The 25,950-nt window shown below is 37.7% G+C and overlaps 1 protein-coding gene across 3 annotated transcripts in view; it reads right to left on the reverse strand.

The window, feature by feature from the left end:
* The window catches only part of CAMKMT (calmodulin-lysine N-methyltransferase), a 414,521-nt gene that overhangs the window by 243,277 nt on the left and 145,294 nt on the right, over window positions 1-25,950 (reverse strand). The window lies entirely within an intron of this gene.

Below are 25,950 nucleotides of genomic sequence, written 5' to 3' on the forward strand. Positions count from 1 at the left end.
CTCATGCCTGTAATCCCAGCACTTTCGGAGGTGGAAGTGGGTGAATCACCTGAAGTCAGGAGTTCGAGGCCAGCCTGGCCAACATGGTGAAACCCCGTCTCTACTAAAAAATACAAAAATTAGCCGGGTGTGGTGGTGCATGCCTGTAATCCCAGCTACTCAGGAGGCTGAGGCAGGAGAATCGCTTGAACTTGGGAGACAGAGGTTGCAGTGAGCTGTGATCACACCACTGTACTCCAGCCTGGGTGACAGCGAGACTCTGTCTCAAAAAAAAAAAAAAAAAATCTTTAATGGCATACAATTACCTTCATGATAAAAGTAAAATTGTTTAACATGACCTTATGAAGTCCTCATAAATTTTTTCAGCTTCATTATTTCCATTTTGTGCCTCCCTTACAAATGTGCCTTACTGGTGAAGTCTTTTCTGGCTTCCACATAAAAATAAATTTGCCCCCTTTTGCTTTCCCATTGGAAAGTATGCATCCTATTACAGCTATTATGCATTGTCATTGTTTATTTCCATGCCAGTTTTCCCCAGTATGGTTTAAGCTGTTTGAGGGGAGGCAAATTGTCATACTCATCTAATACACCAAATACAGAAGCTGACTATAGTAGGAACTCAATGTCTGTGACACAGGTCTAAATGTATTCCAAGTGCTATAGCATGCAAGCAGATATTCAAACTTTCCTTAACTTTTGAATTCACTCCAACTGCACAGTTCTTATAATTTTCTGTTTCCAAATTAACAGATCATCAGATTTATTCCCTTTTGAATTCACACACCCATGTATTTTGTCAACATAATCCATATATGGTAATAGTGATTGTGATCTCCCAGACATTTGTACATTCTTTGATCAACAAAAACATGTGATTGTTCCAGCATTTTTGTTGACACTTTAAAAGCAAATAGCCAGCCTCTCTCTACATTGTAAGTAGCATTTTAACAACGACTAGATTAAAATGTTGATTAAAATGACACTATACCAGCAAGTAGCCGTATTCAGAAAATACATGTACATACCTACATATACACATCCTGTACAGAGGTCTATAGGAGAGCACTACAAGGAATGGAATCAAGAGTCCTAATCCTCAATTACTAGGATATAATATTTGTTTTAACTTAGTTGCACAGTTCCTAAAATTGTCCTTTCCTGCCTTTTATTTTGTAATGCTTAACCTCCTCTAGAAGAAGCCTCAGAATTATAGCACTTTAAAACTGTGATAAGACAAAACATGCAAAAATTATGTTCTTTTTAAATGTATTTTAAAATATTTGCCTTAGTTTTCTTAAAAGGAATCTGTATATAACCAAGGAAATACAAGTGTAATATCATGAGATTCAAAGGTTTATCAAAATTGCAATAACATAGACAATCCTCAAGTAAAACAGATGCAGATTTGTACCACAGAGATTTGCAGTATCACTGTTGATTTACTTAAAAGATAAAATGTTAACAAACAATAATCATAAAGTGGAAAGCCCTATGAAAAAAGGGATACATGACCAGAACAAAGTATTGGCTCCTATGACTAATAACCCTATGGCCACTGATAAAACTATGAATATAATGTCAGCTGTCCTTCTCATTCAAATGAAATTTCTTATATCCACATCAGCACAGCAGTGTCAGTTGTGGTTGTCAGCCAGGATATTTAAAGAACCTTAAAACAGCTGGATTTTACAAAGAAGTCCTTAAAATGGGATTGTACAGACTCAAATTATTCCACAGTATATTAAAGAGGACAATTTTTAAAAGAAAAACCACATAAAACGTGTAAGTAGAGCCATATATTTCCAGGATTTGAACTCTATGTGACCCTGGTGAATTAGACCTATTATTTAAAAGGCAACCTCTTAAGAATTGGGCTTAATTTTTAATCTTAAAAACCACGTGGAACAAAAACTATTAAAATTCCTTGAAATAATCTTTAAAAGAATAGGTTTATTAACTACATAACAGTATAATCCAGGAAGGGAAGAATTATCCTCAGTTTGTCTTGTGACTAGAAAATGAGATTTTCATAAGCCATATATTTAAAAAATCAGCCTGTGTTCCTCATATTAATTATTTATTTATATATATATAAATATGATATATATTTATATATTTATATATATATTTATATATGATATATATATAAAATATATATATTATATATATAAATATATATATAAAAAAAAATATATATATATATATATCAGGCTCCCAGCAAGTTCATATGCACAATGGGGAAGATCTTTGTCATCATATCTTGTTCCTTCTAAGGCTACCACACTATGAAATTATTAATAATAATTGTTTCTAAACCTCTAGATTTAAAAATATTATGAAATTTTCACAGGTTCATAAATAGTGGACATTTTTAATACCTTCTAAAATTAAAATTTCACAATGATATTTTTAAAAATCAGAACGTTAATAATTTCTTAAAATGCATCAGATATCCTCCCTTTTCTTCCCCCTAATATATAAGATAGGGGCAGGGTGGAGGCACATCACCCAAAACCATCAAAAAATACTAAATAATTCATCAAATAAAATGTCTCTCATTTTAGTAATAGTGATATTGCACATGCTTTGGCCCTATAAGAACCTCAAAAGTACCCGATTGGGAAAAATGCATTGACTGAACATTGACAAAGTACAGTGCTGCTAGGATCATTCATATCAAACACATCAGTGATTTTCTAGATAAAATGCCAACAATGTAGCTAATCTTTTCAGTTAAACAATGCTTTTAGAAGTGCCTTAAGAGCTAAATGAATATCTAAAAATTCTTTCAAATGCTATAAGGCCATTAGTAGACTAACACATTTGTCAACAATTTAATTAAATATTTTTAAGTCATCTCAAAGTCACATAGTGGTAGAGTTTTTTGTTTTCAAAGCATCACACTTGTTACTGATATGCTGTATAACAGATAATACATTCAGAATTTTTCTTTGTTTATTAACAAGCCCTTGTAATTAACTTGCTTTTAAATCATAAGTATGATACTATTTTAATTTCCCTCACATTCACTACCCTATCATTTGAAATCACATTAAGCTGACTCTTAGAAGGCCACCTGGTGTAATACTATGACATTGAAGGGAGCTGTTCTAGTATGCAGGAAATACTGACAGTCTTCCATGCTAAAATCCATTTCTCTAACTGATGACAGAACTAGGGGAAATTAATTTTTGCTATTCATAAATACCTGACAGGTTTAATGTAAATGTTTTGAAAAAGACCTCAGCATATGCTGCACATACATTATATATGCGGCACTGCACTGGAACATTGTATTTGAAACCCATTTAATTTCTAGATCACTACTGCTGAAAGTGTTGAAATTTCTCAAATTACTCACAGATTGCAATTTTCTCCATATACATGTAAATAACAACAGAAGTCCGCATGAAACCTTTTAGTTACTGGAAAAATCAGCAATTTGACACTTAGGACAAATTTCTTTGATAGAAATACTACGAAAATGCAGGTAAATCTGACAAATCACTGAGTGTTAGCCCAGCTGGTCTCCTGTGGTCAGAGCTGAAGAATGTGTTCCAAGGAGACTGTGCTGGTTTTTAAGGTACAGAAGGGCTGCTGCAGAATGGCTGCCATCCCAGAAGCAACCCTAGCCCAAAGTACATGACTCCAGATTTCTTGTATAAAGGTGAACATGTATTCATTCCTTAGAGTATCATAGACTGTCTTAGATAACCACACTAACACATTTATTTCAGTGTATATGCATAAATAAACCCCTGTGAAAGTTCAACCCACTTTACATGGTAGGTATACTCCTGAACATTCATGTGTAACTACACATGGAAGCTTTTCATTTTCATAAATTCTAGGGGGAAATAATTTATAATAAAACCACCCTTAAGTGATACAATTTTTAAATTTTATGTTGATTTTCAAGTTTGAGTATCAGTAGAATAATAACTGTATTTGATTGAAACACATGAAATAGGTTAAAAAATCTATGAGTTCATAATGATATTAAAGAAACAAACCAAACAAAACCTGATTGGTCTCCTTTGGAGGATGCTAGTGAACCAATTCATTATTCTGAAAACTAGCAGTTAAAGGGAAGGAAATCAAGCATTTAATCTGCCTTTTCTATACAAACTATACCTCAGGTTATTGATAAGTTTCTCTTTATAGAAATAGTCCAACTAATAAATGAAGAAAGATAAACACATTAGAATATCACCACTTTGCAAACCCCTAATGAAATAATGGCCACTAACATCATAAAATAGACAAACAGAAACTTAGTAGAAATTAAAATGCAGTGTACCATCAATGAAGTATTCTTAACAAAACAAAACAGAACAAAAAAACACCCTGGAATCAGATCAAACTTCTTAAGTAAACTGCCAGTTCACAGGAGAAAAATGCATTAAATACCACAGAGATGCAATAAGGAAATCCTGTGTGCAAGAAACAAGATGAATAGTCCACTTTCTTCAACAAAGAAGAAGCAAGGGAGAAGAAGCAAACAAGGGAGGGAAGCTATAGACTGAAAGAGACAAATGCAATGTGTGGATATTGTTTGGATGTGATTCAAACAAACTGACAATAAAGAAAAAGTTATGAAGTATTGGGGGAATTTAAATAATGATTACCTATCTAGTGGTATTAAGGAATTAGCAGTATTACAGTATGATAATGGTTGTGATAATTTTTTTCTCTTAAAGTGTATCTTTTAAAATACATACAAATAAAATGATATATCTATAAATCATTTTGAAATAATGCAGTTAAGGGGGTGGCAATGAGTGGAAGGACAAATGAAAAGAGATTGGCCAAGTGTTGGTAACTGGGGAATGGATAACTATTTTTGTGCTCTCTAGTATTTGAATATTTTTAAATTTTTCTAATATAAATAACTAATTTTTCATAAAACAAGAACTAAGGAAATAACTGTTTTCTTGTTAAATTCTAAAATTTGTTGCCTGGCTCATTCTAAGTTAGGAAATGACCCTTTGTGGTAAGAAAGGGGAAACTACAAAAAAAGAAAAAAAATGCTTATATTTATGACAATCAACAAAAGAAAGAAAGGGACAAATTCAGCTGAAGAGACTGAGAATTTTGACTACATCCTTCCCAACTGGTTTGCTGCACCAAATAATCTCTCAATACCTTCCCACGACGAATTTCTGTAATTCTGTAGTCTTTAAAAGAACTACAAGGAACGAATAGGTGAAGCACAGAAGATTTTTAGGACACTGAAACTATTCTCTATGATACAGTCATGGCAAATACATGTCATTTATACATTTGTCAAAACTCAGAACGTCAAAAGAGGAAGAGTAATCCCTAATGTAAACTATAGACTTTGGTTGATAATGTGTCAAGGTAGGTTCATCAATTGTAACAAATGTAACAAACATTGAGTATATTGATAATGGAGGGGGGCTGTACACATGTGGGAGGAGGGGGTCATGAGGATGCTCTGTACTTTGTGTTTAATTTTCCTGTGAACCTAACACTGTTCTAAAAAATGAAGTATTTTAAAAAGAAAAAAAGGAACTGTAAAACACTCATGAACATGTTGCACAAAATCAGAACACTGCTGCTTCTTAAAGATCTATTATTGTCTCAGTGAGTAAATCTTTAAAATATTGTAGGATATTAAAGATTTGACATTAAACAAGAGTGGTAGCTTGTGTCTATAATCCCACTGGGAAGCCAAAGCTGGATGGCTTGAGCCCAGGAGTTCAAGACCAGCCTGGGCAACAGAGAGAGACCTCATCTCTACCAAAAAAAAAAAAATATATATATATATAAAATATATATATAATATATATATAAAATATATATATAATATATATATAAAATATATATATAATATATATATAAAATATATATAATATATATAAAATATATATTATATATATAAATATATATAATATATATATAAAATATATATTATATATATATAAAATATATATATACACATATACATACACATATATTATATATTATATGTATGTATATATAATATATGTATATATGTATTATGTATGTATATATAATATATGTATATATGTATTATATATGTATATATAATATATGTATATATGTATTATATATGTATATATAATATCTGTATATATGTATTATATATGTATATATAATATATGTATATATGTATTATATATGTATATATAATATATGTATATGTGTATTATATATGTATATATAATATATGTATATGTGTATTATATATGTATATATAATATATGTATATGTGTATTATGTATATATATGTGTATTATATATATTATATATATATATAACATATATATATTGCCAGATATGGTGGCATTCACCTGTAGTCCCAGCTACTACTAGGGAGGCTGAGATGGGAGGATCACTGGAGCCTGGGAGGTCAAGGCTGCAGTCAGCTGTGATCATACCACTGCACTCCAGCTTGGGTGACAGAGCAAGACCCTGTCTTAGAAAGAAAGAAAAAAAAAAAAACTGGGGGTGGTTGTCAAGGAATAAGGGGGCTGGAGGAAATGGGCAGTGACTGCTAATGGGTATAGGGTTTCTTTTTGGGTGATGAAAATGTTCTATAATTGGTTGTAAAATTGTTTTAAAACTGGTTGCACAACCTTAGGAACATACTAAAAACCACTAAATTATACACCCTAAAGGGATTAATTGTATGGTATGTGTATGAACTATATCTTACTGAAGTCCTTATAAAAAAGAAAATATTTGGGGGCTTTTGTAATGGTTAATTTTATGCATCAACTAAGGGATTCCCCGATAGCTGATAAAATACTATTTTGGGGTGTGCCTGGGAACCCTCCAGAAAAGGTTAGCATTTGAATCAGTAGACTGTAAAAAAAAATCGCCCTTGCCAGTGTAGGTGGGCATCGTCCAATCAGTTGAGGGCCCAAACAGAGGGAAAAGACAAAGGATGGGTGAATTTGCTCTCTCTCTACCTGAGCTGGGGCATCCGTCTTCTTGCCCTCAAACAGGACTCCTGGTTCTTGGACCTTCGGACTCAGACCAGGACTTACAGACTTGCACTGCTGGCCACCTGGTTCTTGGTCCCTAGGGCCTGGACTGGAACTATATGACCAGCTTTTCTGGGCCTCCAGCTTGCAGACAACCGATTGTGCCTTCTCTGCCTGCATAACTGCCTGAGCCAAGCCTTCATAATAAATCTCTCTCTGTTTATCTATCTATATATACTCTACTGGTTCTATTTCTCTGGAGAACCCTAATAGAAATTTTATATCTACATGTATAAAAATAGGAAATTACTAGTGAATGCTCTTAGCATTATACATTTTCTAGGCAGACAATATTAATTTCATAAAATTATTCAGATTATATTCAATTTATTGGGACAAAATTTCACTTTGAAATCTTGGGAAAGAGGCATATTGCTTAAGAAATCTTGGGAAAGAGGTTTTTTGTCCTTGTGATAGTTTACTGAGAATGATGATTTCCAGTTTCATCCATGTCCCTACAAAGGACATGAACTCATCATTTTCTATGGCTGCCTAGTATTCCATGGTGTATATGTGCCACATTTTCTTAATCCAGAGAGGGGAGGGATAGCATGAGGAGATATACCTAATGCTAAATGACGAGTTAATGGGTGCAGCACACCAGCATGGCACATGTATACATATGTAACTAACCTGCACATTGTGCACATGTACCCTAAAACTTAAAGTATAATAATAATAAAAGAAAAGAAAAGAAATCTTGGGAAAGAGGCATATTGCTTAAGAGGCTTTTGGGTCTGATAGATTCGGATTTGAATCTTAGCTCAGCTACTTATTAGCTGTTGACCTCATACAAATGAATTACCCTCTTCCAGCCTCAGTTTCTCATCTATAAAATAAGTACACTAATTCCCACCTAATAAGATGATGATAAGAACTGCATGACATACGATGGTATAAACCAGCTTATACTCAAAAAACTAGAAACAATTAAAATTTATTCTGTGAAAATGTATAGTAATATTTTCAAAAGAAAAGAATATCTCAGCCCAGCACGGTGGCTCACACCTGTAATCCCAGCACTTTGGGAGGCCGAGGAGGGTGGATCACGAGGTCAGGAGATCGAGACCATCCTGGCTAATATGGTGAAACTCTGTCTCTACTAAAAATACAAAAAATTATCTGGGTATGGTGGCAAGCACCTGTAGTCCCAGCTACTAGGAGGCTGAGGCAGGAGAATCGCTTGAATCCGGGAGGCAGAGGTTGCAGTGAGCTGAGATCACACCATTGCACTCCAGCCTGGGCAATAGAGCAAGACTCCATCTCAAAAAAAAAATATCTCTTTAGTAATTTTAGGACAATTTTATAATAGTTACTGTTGGATTTCAGTCATCAACAAGCTAAACATGAACAGTTCTAAAATAATAATCTAATTTACTATATATTTTGTGTCATCTAACCTATAAAATTTATATAAATACCTGAAAAATTTCCAGTATTACTACTACTATAACTACTAACGTGTGCTATCTTAATCTCACTTATCCTCATATAAAATAAAAGGCTTTAAATGAATATTTAATGAAAATAATACAAAAGGGATGATTAACAAGCTAAATTGTTTTTTTTTAATGAAATTTGCACTTATGGAGAGGCTCTTAAACTGCTCAAAGTAAAAACAAAAGATCTTAGGAGGCATAATATCTATTGTATAGAAGATAGGCAGAAAAAAATCATTCAATGATTTAACCATTCCAAAAACATTTGCTGGATTCCAAGTACTGTGCCAAGGCCTGGTGGATTAATGATGAACAGGACATGGCCTTTGCCCATCAGGAGTCCCAGTTATTGTGACATACAGGTAAATACACAAATAATTCCAACAGAATGAGATAAAGGCTAACAGAGGGATATAAAAAGTATTTCTGGAGCATGAAGTAAGGCATAGCTAACTGCAAAACCAAATGAAAACAGATGCTAAGGGATGTCCAGTGTACACTGCTTGATGATGAAGATGAGGGAAGAGGAAGGAAGAAGAATGGTAAAGGAAAGAAGAGGAGGAAGAAAAAAAAGAAAGGAGGAGGAGAAGGAAAAAAGAAGAAAGAGGAAGAAGAGAAGAAAAATAAAAAGGAGAAGACCATTAGCAAAATGGAAAACGATAATAATAATGCACCTTTGGGTAGAAATGTTCCCATTCTTAACAAAATAATTATCACCAAGCATCCAAGGTTAGTCCTGGAAAAAGGCAACTCCTGGTTATGGGATGGGGGGATTGGGGAGTAATGTTACTGGCTATGAAGATGGACTGTATTATCCTTGAATTTTACCACCCCCGTGGTGGTTTTAAAACATGAGCCCCCAATTTTTTTATATTCTATGTCCCCATCCCTTAAATCTAGGCAGACTTGTGACTGCTTTGACCAATAGAGTTCAGTGGAAGTGATGCTCTGTGACTTCTGAGGCTAGGTCAGAAAAGGCTACACAACTTGTACTTGATCTTCTTAGAATACTTGCTCTCTGTGCTCAGCACGGTGGCTCACGCCTGTAATCCCAGCACTTTGGGAGGCCGAGGCGAGCAGATCACCTGAGGTCAGGAGTTTGAGACCAGCCTGGCCAACATGATGAAACCCCATCTCTACTAAAAATACAAAATTAGCTGGGCATGGTGGTGCATGCCTGTAATTCCAGCTACTCAAGAGGCTGAGGCAGGAGAATCACTTGAACCGGGGAGGCAAAGGTTGCAGTGAGCCGAGATCACGCCACTGCACTCCAGCCTGGGTGACAGGGCGAGACTCCATCTCAAAAAAAAAAAAAAAAATGCTCGCTCTCTGGAGGCTCTTCTCTGAACCCAGCACAATCATGCAAGAAGTCCAAGCCCCATAGAGGTCATATACAGGTACTCTAGTCTATGGTCCCAGTTAAGCCTTTAGGTCATCCTAGGTCAGTTACCAGACATGTGAGCAAAGAAATCATCTTATAAGTGGGTCCCCTTGGACAGGTGTGGTGACTCATTCCTGTAATCCCAACACTTTGGGAGGCCGAGGTGGGTGGATCACCTGAGGTCAGGAGTTCAAGACCAGCCTGGCCAACATGGTGAAACTCTTTCTCTACAAAAAAATGCAAAAAATTAGCTGAGTGTGGTGGCAGGCACCTGTAATCCCAGCTACTCAGGAGGCTGAGTCAGGAGAAATGCTTGAACCCGGGAGGCGGAGATTGCAGTGAGCCAAGATCGCACCATTGCACTATACCCTGGGTGACAGAGTGAGACTCTGTCTCCAAAAAAAAAAAAAAGTGGGTCCCCTTGACCCCAGCAGAAGCCCAAGACATCATGTAGCAGAGAAGAGACATGCCTGCTGTGACTATCCCAAATTCTTGACCTACAGAATCTATGAGCAAAGTTAAAAAGTTGTGACTTTACACAATTAATATTGGTAGGCTTTTTTTTTAATGCAGCAAAGCTAACCAGAACAAATTTCATTACTAAAAGTTTGGTGCTGTTGTAACAAAATCTAAAACACATGGCATTAGTTTTGGAACAGTACTCTAGAGGCTAACACTGAAGCATAAATAAAAAATGTAACAAAGATGTTACTGGAACTTAGGAGAAAGAAGATCCTTGTGTAACAGCTTGAAATTTGGTAGTATGAAAAAAGGAAATGTACTTAATAGATTTGTGATCTAGCTAAGGAATTCTGCAGGTGGAACACTGGAAGTGCTACCTGGCTTATTCTTGCTCCCCATAATAAAATGTCAGAGGAGAAAGATGAACTGAAGAATGAACTATTCCATTCTCAAACAAAATTTAGAGGTAATGTAAAGGATCCAGGACTTGCTGCGTTAAAAAACTAAATTTGTTTCTCATTCCCAGACTCTTCAGACAGGAAATACTTCTCAAATTAAGAAATGCCTTCAAGGTAAAAATAAAATCCCAGGTCCTATCAAGAAAGCATCTCAGAGTGTGGCTGTAAAACCCTCAATGACCCCAGAATGATTTAAGGTAATGCATTACAAACCCTTTCAGACAGACAAAAGAACTTCTGAAGATCTTAAGGCTATGTGTAGAAGACCTCCTGTGATAACAATAGGGGTTCTAAGTATCTTAAGGGGATTGCCCCACAGCAGCTTTACAAGGAGCCCAAGAGAGAGAAGTGCGTATTAGTGAGTGTGGCTTTTGTCTAATGTGATAGATTGTAACATATACAGTAAACCTACAAAATTTTTAAAGGAATTGTATCAGTTTAGACAGAAAGGGACAGACAGAATATGAAATGAAAAGAGGGGCCAGGCTCGGTGGCTCATGCCTGTAATCCCAGCAATTTGGGAGGCCGAGGTGGGCAGATCACGAGGTCAGGAGATCGAGACCGTCCCAGCTAATACAGTGAAACCCCATCTCTACTAAAAAAATACAAAAAATTAGCCAGGAGTGGTGGCATGTGCCTGTAGTCCCAGCTACTCGGGAGGCTGAGGCAGGAGAATTGCTTGAACCTGGCAGGGGCAGGCTGCAGTGAGCTGAGATTGTGCCACTGCACTCCAGCCTGGTGACAGAGTGAGAGTCTGTCAAAAAAAAAAAAAAAAGAAAGAAAAGAAGAGAAAACAGAGGTTGCATAACTGTGAATGTACTTAATAATACTACCGAACTGTACACTTAAAAATGGTTACATTAGTAAATTTTATGTTACATGTATTTTACCACAATTCTGTCTTATTTTATTTTTATTTTTAGAGACAGAATCTTGCTGTATTGCCCAGGCTGGAGAGCAATGGTACAACCCTCAAATTCTGCAGCCTCAAATTCCTGAGCTCAAGGGATACTCCCATCTCAGTCAGCCCAGTAGCTGACATTATAACCTGTCTTTATGGAAGGCTGAGAGCATGGGATCTGGAGGGAGATTACTACATTCAAACTGAGTGGCTCTGCCACTTATTAGCTACATAATTCTAGGCAAGTTGCCTAACCTCGTTATGCCTCAGTGTTCTCAACTATAAAATTGGGATACTAGACGGGCGTGATGGCTCAGGCCTGTAATCCCAGCACTTTGGGAGGCCAAGGCGGGTGAATCACGAGGTCAGGGGATTGAGACCATCCTGGCCAACATGGTGAAACCCCATCTCTACTAAAAAATACAAAACATTGGCCAGGTGTGGTAGTGCACACCTGTAGTCCCAGCTACTCGGGAGGCTGAGGCACAGGAATCGCTTGAACCTGGGAGGCAGAGGTTGCAGTGAGTGGAGATTGTGCCACTGCACTCCAGCCTGGCAACAGAGCAAGACTCTGTCTATTAAAAAAAAAATATTGGGATAATAGTGCCTACAATATAAAGTCATTCAAAATAAAAGAGATAAAGTGTAAAATGCTGTTGAAAACAGTATTACCATGAGCAGAGCATCTAATAAAAGTAAATCCATACCATTTACCACAAGCCATATTCACCTACATTATGTCACTTTCAACTTCAGTATCAACCTTGTGGAGATAGGTTGTGCTGATATTATTCCCATGGTACATGCTGAAGATACCAAGTTTACAGAGTGTATTAGTCTGTTCTCACTCTGCTATGAAGAAATGCCCACGACTGGGTAATTTATAAAGAAAAGAGGTTTAATTGGCTCACAGTTCCACATGGCTGGGGAAGCCTCAGGAAACTTACAGTCATGGCAGAAGCCACCTCTTCACAGAGCGGCAGGAGAAAGAATGAATGCAAGCAAGGGAAATGCCAGACATGTATAAACCCATCAGATCTCATAAGACTCACTCATTATCACGAGAATAGCATGGGGGAACTGCCCCCATGATCCAATTACCTCCACCTGTCCCTACCTTGACACTTGGGGATTATGGGGATTACAATTCAAGGTGAGATTTGAGTGGGGACACAAAGCCAAACCACATCAGAGAGATTAGGTGCATAATTCAGGATAATACAACTAATAACTAATAGAGTCAGTCTTTGAATTCATATTCTCTGACTCTAAGTCCATTGCCTTTTCCATTGTATCATGTTGCATTTGAAATAAGAGGAGCAGGTACCATGACCATCACTTAATAGGGAAAGAAATTACCTCTCTCAAAGCCTAAGTAATTCACTCATGATGATATAACCACTTAATGATAGAGGGTTGATGAGTAGAAGTATTGCATAGTAATTTCAAATGCTTTGAGGGCTGGATGCAGTGGCTCACTCCTGTAATCCTAGCAACTTGGGAGTCCACGGCAGGCGGATCGGGAGGCTGAGATAGATAAGAGGATCTCCCTCGAGGGTAGTAGTTCTAGACTAGTCTAGAACTGGGCAACATAGTCTGGGCAACATAGCGAGACCCCATCTCAACTAAAATAAATTTATTTATTTATTTATTTATTTATCGAGACGGAGTCTCGCTCTGTCGCCCAGGCTGGAGTGCAGTGGCGTGATCTCGGCTCACTGCAAGCTCCGCCTCCCAGGTTCACGCCATTCTCCTGCCTCAGCCTCCCGAATAGCTGGGACCACAGGTGCCCACCACCACGCCTGGCTAATTTTTTTTTTTTTTTTTTTGTATTTTTAGTTGAGACAGGGTTTCACCGTGTTAGCCAGAATGGTTTCGATCTCCTGACCTCGTGATCCGCCCGTCTCAGCCTCCCAAAGTGCTGGGATTACAGGCATGAGCCACCACGCCCGGCCATCTCAACTAAAATTTAAAAACTAGCTGGGAATGATGCTGTGCACCTGTAGTCCCAGCTACTCAGGAGGCTGAGGCAGAAGGATCACTTGAGCCCAGGAATTCTCAGCTATGATCATGCCACCATGTACAAAATTAAGATAATACAACTACCTCACTGGGTTGTTGGGACCAAATGAAATAGTGCATGTTGAGTTTGAAGCACAGTGCCTGGCACATAGTAAAACTTTTTAGTAACATACATCTCCTGTGTCCTAAGTCACACTTTTTTGTTTTGTTTCGTTTTTAAACATACCATGCTAATTCAACTCTTTCCTTTCTGAAGTCTTTCTGATAGAAAGAAGTCACTCAAGGCTTATGTTTAATTATCTTTATGAAATTATCCTTAATCCTTCCTTGCTATGCCTCGTACTAAGGCAGAGAGGGAGAGGTACTTAACAAAAATAAACATAAAATATTTTCACTTATTGCATGGCCTTTCAGTTCAGACAGGAAAATCATAATGAAAATTATACAGGTTCAAAATTATGACCTGGAAACTTGTTTTGGAAAAAAAATACATTTAAATGATATATATGATGCTCTCTACAAACACATATCTCTGCTTCAATATGTTCCAATGGAAAAGTTTATGTCACTGTTTGTTTATAAACACATGTATAGAGGGAAAAAGTTCAATTTCCACCAGTAGAAGAAAGCAATCTATTTCACCATGAGTCTGGAACAGCTTTAACAAGTCTGAGATACACAATAGCAGCAATTTCAACTTTGCTAGCACTCTATTATGCTGAAGTATCTCATGGTGCTTTGTGATAGCATTAAGAGTTCATCTATCCTAGAGGTTCAATAGTTAAAAATCAGTTCCGTATCACTTTCATTATATTTGGTCCAAAAGCAGGTTAGTAAAGTAGTGGTACCTGTTTATTTTTTAGACACCATTATAAAATAAGAACCGACAACACGGAAAGAAGTATAATATGGTAGGTATATACTGGACTACCTTTCCTCCAAAAGCTGGAGCCTATCTTCCCCTTTTAATATTCAACCTTCAACACTTCAGCATTGTCTCTTCAGCATGACATGTTCTAAGACATTCTTCCCACTCACATGTGTCATGAATATGCACTCACTTGATTTCATCTGGGTACGTCTACCTAGCTAAGCCCCATCGATCAGAAATATACATCATCATCAGGTAGTTAAGGACACCTGCACTCTGGCGAATACAGAATATCATTTACCTTCATGACCTACAGTTTAGAGTGGGAGAGAAATAGCTTTTCCACATATCTTCGGTTTTTAAAAAACTCTGCAAAGGGAAGCAGCTTAAGGTAGGTATTTAGGGGTTTGTATAGAGGTAATTAGAGTAAATAATTTAATTGAGTTGACTAATTTTTCAAAAGTCTATTTTTATCTGTAAGAATATACAGTAGATTCATGCGTTCTATTGTTACATTGGATTATTCCTCCTACTTTCACAGCAGCTGTTTTAAAAGTGACTTTTAGCAAACATTATGTTTTTTATTTTCAAAAATAGCATTACAGAAATCACATTAATATACAACATATCTTGAAGGTATACAGAAACCAATAAAGTCAGTAATATATAAAGAATAATGCAAATAGTTATGCCACATGGCAGGCAATGACTACCCATAACGGCCCCTTCCTTGTTGATTCTCGATGACTAGAATAACCAGAGAGACAAGACTTGTATTTTTGTCTAACAATAATGCCAAAAAGTACTAAATTTTCTTGAAAAAAAAAGTGTTTTTGTTTTCCTTTTCCATACTCCTACATTATCTCTCCCCCAAAATTGAATAGTAGAGGATGATCTGCAGCACTTCCTCAATTTCCCCACACTATCCCCGCCCCCTAAGCCCCACAAAACACTGGCTGGCACCAGAGCCAAGATGGGTAGGTAGTTTGTTAAGTGAAAAGGAAAACTAACTGGTTTCCCCAAGAAAAGCAAAATAAAAAAATTCAAGTGTATGGAGACGGCGTATTGAAAAATCACAGTGTAAAACATCATTCACTTTAGGAAACAAATTAATTAAACTGCTAAATGTCAAACAAGACCCCTTATTATTCATGTCAGTGAAATTTCAACTCAGTAATAGGTGTGATACAGATGTCAACTAATTGTTGATGATCTTTCTAACTAAATTGTTCTCACACAGTAGCATCAGGGCCTTGAGAGATGAAATATTTATGGCTGTCAAAATCTTTCTCCTAGAGTTACCAATTTGGCCTGTAACTTGAGGATACTGCCGTTTTCCACTTTGTTCCTATTACACCTTTCAATACTTTCTGATTACTTGGAGATTGCAGAAAGGCTGGACAGTCCTCACTATACTCTTCAAGTTAAAATAAGAAGCACCACTCCCTGTTGAGATAGTGACAGAGGTATTAGAGAGTTCTGTGCAAAAAGGAAACCATCTTTTTGACTTTGGTTTTTGTTCCTTCAGAATAAAATCCCATACTCACAACAGCACACCCCTTGAAAATTAGAAGAGTCTGCTGAACAATTTAGCAATGAAAAATTATTGCTGTATTTTGCCTAACATATTGCATTAATTCTTAAGTTGCTCATAAAACATATTAATCAAAATTGAAGACTTCTTTCTAGACACCGATTGTTTCCAGACACAGTGTACCTTCTCTGATACATTTTTGCATTGTCTTCATTCAAAAAAAAATTTTTGAAACAATTAGTTTTGGTCACTTTAACAAATGCTTTTAGTTATTAAAAGAATGTGGTTATAGTTCCTGTTTTTTTAAAAGGAAATATTAATCAGAAATTTCATTAACAAACACTTATGCACATTTATAATAAAATAATCATTTAATTCTCAAAATGATGATTCAAGCTCTTCAAAACCACAAGGCCGGGCAGGGTGGCTCATGCCTGTAATCCCAGCACTTTGGGAGGCTGAGACAGGTGGATCATTTGAGGTCAGGAGTTTGAATCCAGCCTGACCAACATGGTGAAACCCCATCTCCACTAAAAGTACAAAAATTAGCTGGGCGTGGTGGCACATGCCTGTAATCCCAGCTACTCGGGAGGCTGAGGCAGGAGAATCGCTTGAACCCAGGAGGCGGGTGTTGCAATGAGCTGAGATTGTGCCATTGCACTCCAACCTGGGTGACAGAGTGAGACTCCGTCTCAAAAAAAAAAAAAAAAAAAAATCTCAAGAAGCATCCTTAATTAGAAAGATTAAACTATATTTAAAATAATCTTATGTTTTTAAGTATTTTAAAAATAGCATATATAATACTTTTATTGAAAGGCCATATAATTAAAATTAAACATAAAGAGCTTTTCTAAATATTCAAGGGTAATGAGTTAATAGTATATCTCTTTATAGCTATCCCAAATAGAATTATTTTGATATTTAGAGAGGCAATCCTAAATATATTTAGAGAGGAACAAAATTTTTTAACATTTGGGAAAAAAAAGAAGCTTCCCTTAGTTATATTCACTAGGCAGTAAAGACAAACCTCTCTTTCATCCATGTCCTCTGTCCCCTGAATCACACTATCTGGCTAAGACTCAAGCCCAGATCAAAAGAAACCAACAAAAATTAAACTAGAAAATGCATGCTAAAAATAATTTAACTGCATGGCTTCCCCCTGGCCTAACACTGTGGCATTTACTTCATTAAGTGTTTCTAAAAAACTCGCAGTGGGAAAGGTACTTAATTTATTTACTGCATGAGTCTAACGAGAACTGTGAAAGAAATTTTAAGTAAACTGGCATGGTTTGGAGCAGGATTACTGGAACATTTGGTGTTTCATATGAGGCGCTCTTTTTTGCCCATCAGCACCCCTGGTACATTTCACCGTAAGCAATGAAATAATTTTGTTTGGCTTCTAGTACATATTTCCTGACAGAAGCTTGGTAATAATGAGAAGTTCTCAAAAAATAAAAATAAAAATAAAATGCAAAGAAAATTGCTTCTCCATGACTCTCATTCTTTAGACTTGTTCTTTCTCATAAATAGATGCAACTGCTTGTGCTCTCCCCATTTGATGTATCCCAGCAATGTCTTAGACTAAAAATAGGTAAAGGGCCTAAAAACTAAGTAGCCACAGACTAAAGCTGGCATCTTTACTTTCTGCTTTCTCAGAGGAGTTGGACAAAGAAGAAAACAGAGCTAACAACCCCTAACTTGTCTTCTCACCTAAGCTTCCATTAGTTCCTCCCAGCTGTCTACTAGAAATTTCAACATGTGCTGTGTAGCTTTAAACTCAGAATTTCTAAAACCGAAATGATAATCCTTCTTCCCAAACCAGTTTCCCCTCCCAAATCACTGACTCACTCACTGGTGCCATGGTTACTCCCATTTTTCAAGGTCATATCTTTGATTCATGTAACAGAGTAAGTCCTCCAATTTCAGATTTTCCCTAGAAGTAAGATCTCTGTGACTGACAGGTGAATGAATTGCCTATTCCATTGATCATGTAACTCCCCTAATCCCATGTGTTCTAAGATATTCCACAGAGATTATAGATATCCCTTACCAGAGCCTGAAGAGCTACCTTTGCCAGATTGTAAGCATTTTGACTGAGTTTTACAAGTCCCTTTATACCCAAATCCAAAGTTCTACCTAACTCCTCCCAGTCCCACTGAAAAGCCTCTACTAGTGACCAGAGCCACTCTCCCAAAAAGCTTTCAGACACCAAAGCCAGTACTGATCTGGCAGTATATCAAACCCTCCCTTATGGAAATTCAAAACACAAATGAGGCTCCAGTTACTTCTAGGTAAAATCTCTGTAGCTAATATTGTGATGTTAATCCTAAAACCTCTGTCTTTCCCTAGCCATGGCTTCTCCCACCCCTTAGAGTTAAAACATAGAGATTAAGACACAAAAGTATATCAGGTCAGCTTTATTTGCCTCTTGGCCTGGTACAAATAAGTGAGTGGTCTACACAGGACTGCCCAACTTCTCAGAGGCTATGCAGTTCCCTTTCTCGTAAATATACCAAGTTCTCATTTGTCCCATCCCATAAGTCATAGCAGCCATATCCTATGATTTATGAGTATCCATCATATTCCTTTTATATATACTTATCTTAAAATATTCAGGAAGGATATGAGGAAGAATCTAGGCACGAATATCATTGCTATAGCAACAACCGTTGCATATAATTGACCTTGCATTTTATCTTTCAAAAGTTTCTCCTATTAATGTAGTCATTCAAACTTACTTACTCTATCTGCCATGTGTCAGGCCCTAGTCTAGGAGCTGGAAACAGAGCAGCGAACAAGACAGAAAAGGTCCCTGCTCTCAGGGCATTTACAATCTCAATAGTTCTTCCTTGGCCTTTCTTGTCATCTCAGCATCCTTTGTTTTAGAATTGGACATCCTTGATTAATCCATGTAGCATTCCCTCTTTTGCCTTTCTACCTAGTACAAACTAGCCACCATAAACCAATGTCCGCCTGCTCTCCGAGCAAAGAAGCACTAGGCTTGGTTAGTTCTTAGAGAGGAAAAAGCTTGGGCAAACTCGAGACACTCTGGGCCACCTATATCATGCCATACTAAAAATGCTTCATTCAATAGGCTCACCTCTTTAACAGCCTCTCTATCTAGTCAGTCACCAAGGTGTGGCAGAAGGTATTTTTCCTACATCATCTGGCATAAACATTAAGTTTTATGTTACTCCTAAACACATTTGCCCTTCTTGGATATAGGTCCTAGCCCCGGACAATTACTTCAGATTCTTCACCTCCTCTAATGATGCTTTTCCTGCTGGCTTCTATATAACCATTCACCCTCTGATTTCTCTAAGCACTGAAGGATTTTCTTTTTTTTTTTTTTTTTTTTTGAGACAGGGTCTCGCTCTGTCACCCAGGCTAGAGTGTAGTGGCGCAATCTCAACTCATTGCAAACTCCACCTCCCGAACCCAGGTGATTCTCCCACCTCAGACTCCCAAATAGCTGAAACTACAGGCATGCACTACCATGCCTGGCTAAGTTTTACATTTTTTTGTAGAGACGGGGTTTCATCATGTTGCCCAGGCTGGTCTTGAACTCCTGGGCTCAAGCGATCTGCCCACCTCAGCCTTCCAAAGTGCTGTGATTACAGGTGTGAGCCACCATTCCTGGCCAGGATTTTCTTAGTAATTTTTTCTCTTCTATATCGGAAGTTGGGGGAAATGTCTGCCCCAGATTTTACGGCACACTGCTCTGCATTGTCAGAATAAGTCAACATCCATAGTGATTGAAGATGTCCTTTCCAGTGCTCCTACCCAAGAAGGGAAAGAGAAGTAAGTTCTGTGGGCTATGATTAGAAGAAGGCGCATTTGGAACTGGCCTATGGTCCCGAGAGGAGCTCTCCTTTCTTGTGTACCAAGAACTTGAAACATCTTTCTTAAGTTTCATAGTCCAAACATGGGAAGGAGCTTATGATATTAAAGCATCCATAAGCAGGATAATAAAAATTCAAAAACAACTAGGAATAGAGATAAGGTATATCAGACATTATCCTAGTTGATGCAATGGAATAGCAAATTTAGCTCTGACCTTACTAGCAGTCATAGTGTACTAGAAACATAATTTGTTCATTTGTTAATTCATTAATTCAACAACAGTTATCGAGCTACTACTATGTACTAGTCACACTCCTATGTTCCAGTCCCCCTCTCCTTTGGCCCTTGTCGCATTCTGTGTGAAGAATAAGGTATTGGGTGGGTGGGGGTGGGTGCAGGAAGGGGCCTGTCAGTGGGGTAATTTGGCTGTCTGCAGTAGGCCACACAGAAGAGCGGCCTGAGGGCATTTCTCCCTCTAAATGGCTTGGAAATTGTGATCAATAGCTAGCATAGATGTGAAAATAAACACATACAGCAAATTACCAAAGCACTCATCAGAATGTTTTATTACCAAAGCTCTCATCAGAATGTTTTTTAATTCCGTGAAAATGCAGGACTGCTTGTGAAAAGATTAACACCAAATGTAATTAAATAGATATTTTGTTTTTGTTTTCCTGAACTGGCTTCATCCATGCAGATGGGGGACAGCATACATCATATCATTCCAAGCTCTTCAGGAGATCCTAGGAATACTGACATTTATTTTATTTGCTTTGAGAATGGAAGTTGGTTTGCATTTATCTTAAGAAAAAAACATTGAAAATATAAATCAAATAAAAATTTAATTTTAAGCAAGTATAATGAAGCCCATTGTAAGTTGACTACACATCCTGTCTTTCAAAATTTCATACAGATTTAGGTATAGATATTTTGATGTTGTCTTTAACCAGCTGGCCTTCCAATAGAGAAGAAATACTAGCTTTAATTTATTGTAGTTTAGAAACATCATACAGGAATTGAGAAAGCACAAAAAAAGTAGGAGACTCTTGAAAGGCTAGCAATAATGAAAGGGTAGGAAAAACTGTTCTTTAAATTTAGGTACATGTAGGTCAGAAGAAGAGGTATACTGTCAAAATGAGATAAATGAAAGTACAATTTTGTGCCATGTGTAAAATACATCCATAAAAGCTAGATAATAATAATAATGGCTGCCACTCATTTAATGCTTACAACATGCCAGGTGCTATGCTAAGTGCTTTATGTGTTTTCTTATTTCATCCCTACAGCAAACCTATGATTTATTAGCCTCAGTTTATAAAGAAAATGAGAAACAGAAAGGTGAACTTATTTGTCCAAAGTCAAAATGTTGGCTAAGGGGAGGAGCTAGTAACTTTTTGCCCCTTTTTTGTCTTGTGTACAAAATTACATAGACATGGTCAAGCATCAGCTACTATTGTCCTGCAAGGTAGTGGCAGCCTGGAGTCTGAGTTCCTTGGGAAGTGGTAGCAGCAGTGACTACAAGTGTCATGGCTGACGTAAGGAAGACGCAATCCGAAGAACAATTTCACTGTGCACTCCTTCCTCCACCCACAAGCAGAGAAAGTTCTCAGAACGTTTTCATTCATACCTGTTCTAAAGTCTGAAATTACAAGGAGCTACAAGAAGGACAGCCTAGGTAAGCACAAAGTACAGTACTATTAGAAGATGGGGGGTGGGCAGAGTAAGCAGGTTGGACAGATTGGTTTGCAGTATTATTAAATAGGGTGGTCAAGGAGGTCTCACTAACAAGGTCAAATTTGTGTAAACACTTGAAGTGAGGGACCCAACCAAAAGATAAAATCTGAGGGAAGAACAGTCCAGGAGGAGGGAACAGCTGGAGGGAGCAAGAGCCCCAGATGGTTTTAGGAGGCAGATCTCTCAGCCCTCAGTTGAAGTACCTTTTTACTTTCAGATAATTTACAAAAGTCCAATGTAACGATTAAGAATGTAGGACATGAAATACTAGTCAGCCATAAAAAGGAATGAAATAGGCCAGGCATGGTGGCTCATATCTGTAATCCCAACACTTTGGGAGGCTGAGGCAGGCAGATTGCCTGAGGTCAGGAGTTTGAGACCAGCCCGGCTAACATGGTGATACCCTGTCTCCACTAAAAATACAAAAATTAGCCAGGCGTGTTGGTGCACACCTGTAGTCCCAGCTACTCAGGTAGCTGAGGCATGAGAATTGCTTGAACCTAGTAGGCGGAGGTTGCAGTGAGCCGAGATGGCGCCATTGTACGCCAGCCTGCGTGACAGAGCGAGACTCCGTCTTAAAAAATAAAAGGAATGAAATAATGTCCTTTGCAGCAACTTGGATGGAGCTACAGGCCATTATTCTAAGTGAAGTAACTCATGAATGGAAAACTAAATATCGTATGCTGTCACTTAAAAGTGGGAGCTAAGCTATGGGGATGAAAAGGCATAAGATTGATATAATGGGCCAGGCACAGTGGCTCACGCCTGTAATCCCAGCACTTTGGGAGGCTGAGGCGGGCAGATCACTTGAGGTCAGGAGCCCAAGACCAACCTGGCCAATATGGTGAAACCCCGTCTCTACTAAAAATACAAAAATTAGCTGAGCACAGTGGCACATTCCTGTAATCCCAGCTACTTGGGAGGCTGAGGCAGGAGAATCACTTGAACCCAAGAGGTGGAGCATGCAGTGAGCCAAGATCGTGCCACGAAACTCCAGCCTGGGCAACACAGCAAGACTCCACCTCAAAAAAAAAAAAGTGATATAATGGACTTTGGGGACTCGAGGAGGAAGGTTGACAGGGAGGTGAGGGATAAAAGACTACATACTGGGTACAGTGTATACCGTTCAGGTGATGGGTGCACTAAAATCTCAGAAATCACCACTAAAGAACTTATCCATGTGACCAAAAACCATCTGTACCCCAAAAACTATTGAAATGAAGTTTTTTAAAAAGAATGTAGGCGATGGAATCAGTGGAATGTAAAATCTGAGAGGGAAAGTATAATGAGAAATGGGATATTTGTATAGTCTCAAAGTATGTCTCAATAAGATATTTATTAATATTAATTACAAAGGGGAAAATAGTAGTGTTGTAATGGAGGATCCTAGGATCCACCACTTCAGCCAAGTGATCAAGGTGAACATTACCAGTAATTGAGTCATGTTAGTATCATGTAGCCCCAGTATGATTCACTGAGAAGGAGCACATCACTTCTGTAATATTCTAGTTTAAACTTTAAAATCTCAATGTAATCATGAGAAGACATCAGATGAACTCAAATTAACAGACATTCTACAAAATAATTGACTAGTACTCTTTAAAGTATCAAGGCCGTGAAAGACAGAGAAAGACTAAGGAATTACCACAGATTTAAAGAGACTAAAATAAAATGACAGCTAAATGCAGTATGTGCTCTTGGATTGGATCATGGACCAGAAAAAGGATATTAATAGAAAAACTAAAATTCTGGTGAAATTTGAATAAGCTCTGTAGAGCAGTTAACAGTATCAATGTCAATTCTGAGATTTCAATAATTATTCTATGGTAATGTAAGATGTTAACATTCAGGGAAGCCAGGGGAAAAGTATTTGAGAACTGTCATAGTCCATTTTTTATTGCTATAACAGAATACCTGAGCCTGGGTAATTTACAAAGAAAAAGGTTTATTCTGATTCACAGTTCTGGAGACCAGGAAGCCCAAGATTGGGCAGCCACAACTCGTTGGTTTCTGGTGAAAGTCTTGTCCCACGTTGTAACATAGCACAGAAGTCAAAAAGGAAGTGGGCAAAACACAAAGGGTAGCCTCACTTTATAACTTGCTCTCATGGTACCAATTCAGTTCTACAATAGTGACAACTCACTTACTCCCATGAGAATTACCGAGTCCTGCAAGAGCATCATTAATCCCTCTTAACCACCTTAAGGCCCCACCTCCCAACACTGCCATACCAGGGACCATATTTCCAACACATGAATTCTGGTGACATACTCAAACCACAGCAGGAATTATACTTATTTTAAAACTTTTATTCAGGAGGCCGAGGTGGGAAGATTGCTTGAGCTCAAGAGATCAAGACCAGCCTGGGCAACATGCTGAAACCCCATCTCTACAAAAAACACAAAAAATTGGCCAGGCATGGTGGCATGTGCTTGTAGTCCCAGCTACTTAGAAGGCTGAGGTGGGAAGATCACTTGAGTCCAGGAGGTGGAGGTTGCAGTGAGCCAAGATGACTGCACTCCAGCCTGGCTGACAAAGAGAGACCCTGACTCAAAACAAAACAAAACAAAAAACAAAAACAAAAAACTTTTTTTTTATAATAGTCTAAAATAACTAAAAGTTAAAAACAAAGAAAAATAATTAGGCTATTGGAGACAGTTCCCTGAGCTCAAACCCTGGCTGAGCTGAAACCCTGGCTCAGTCCCTCATTAGCTCTTGTCACCTTTCTGTGCTTCAGTGTTCTCACATTAAAGCTACAGGAATTTAAGACATATAATTTTTTTTTTTTTGAGATGGGGTCTGGGTCTGTCATCCAGCCTGGAGTGTAGTGGCAAGATCTCGGCTCACTGCAACCTCCACCTCCCAGGTTCAAGCAATTCTCCTGTCTCAGCCTCCCGAGTAGCTGGGACTACAGGCACATGCCACCACACCCGGCTAATTTTTGTATTTTTAGTAGAGACAGGGTTTCACCATATTGGTCAGGCTGGTCTCGAACTCATGACCTCAGGTGATCCACCTGCCTTGGCCTCCCGGAGTGCTGGGATTACAGGCGTGAGCCACCACACCCAGCCGAGACATACAATTTAAGACATACAAGTTACATCATATTTTTCCACTGCCTTTAACATAATAATATAGAAATTGATAAGGATATCCTATCCAGATTACTTATATTTATCATAGGATTATTTACCTAAAGGAAAAAAAATCCCATAGAAAGTTATTCAATCTATCCAGGCCAAACTTTCCTTTTACTACACATCCTACATATACACATACATATTCCTTTGGGATAAGGTAAACAGCCACAATACTGGAACCTCTAGATGGATGTCTACAATGGTCTCTTGTAGGATGTTCACAACCTTTGAGTGTGAGGGAAGGAAAGAAACATGCTTTCATTGCGCATGAAAGCTCAGAATTTTTAAACACTGTAGTGGGGAACTCCCTTCCTGTAACTGATTCTATACCTATAGGTATACTGCCTACTCACTCCCTTGCTGTGACTGGCTATATGCAAACCAGATAAACCTAAGGTGCTGATGCCACAGGATTAATACCTAGATATTTGCTCTGCTATTCCCCACCAATGTGGCTATAGGTTTACATTTACGCAAATTAGGCAACTCTCATGTGTTGATGCTGAATAAGACACTGTGATTCTCCCTAGGATCTAGAATCAATCACAATTGATACACTAATTCACTCTATACCAGTGCTACTCAAAACAGGGTCTACCTATGCCAGTCCTTAAAGTCACTGTTACTTGTTCAAGACAAGGTCATTACATTAAAGTACTTAGAAACTTTTCACATTACCACAACGTTTTTACTTTATGAAAGTCTCAGCCCATAAGTGCTAAACATTTAAACACATGCATAAAAGTCCTTCACCACAGATAGTTTGAGAAACACTGTTCTGGAACAGTGCTACTCAAAGTTTGATGTACAGGCTGACAATGAAGTGTCTGTTGCCAGTTTGTGCCGAGGTAAGTTTCTTGCATCAGAATGCAGATCATTAAGCACATTGTTTAGTTTGGCTGACACTTTTTTCACAGCATGACTTTCTTGATGAAGGAAGCAGTAAGTTGATTTAATTCTGGTACAAGCTGCTAAACTCCTCTCAGTCTAGTGCTTTGAGTAGCACTACTCTACTTCATCAGTAAAATGGGGATAATGAGAGTAACTATCACAAAGGGATGTTAAACATTAAACTTAATGTAACATGTAGAGTGCTTATAAACAGAACTAAATAAATATGAATAATTATTA

This window comes from Pan troglodytes, chromosome 12 (genome assembly GCF_028858775.2).
Source record: "Pan troglodytes isolate AG18354 chromosome 12, NHGRI_mPanTro3-v2.0_pri, whole genome shotgun sequence".
NCBI classification, from domain to species: domain Eukaryota; kingdom Metazoa; phylum Chordata; class Mammalia; order Primates; family Hominidae; genus Pan; species Pan troglodytes.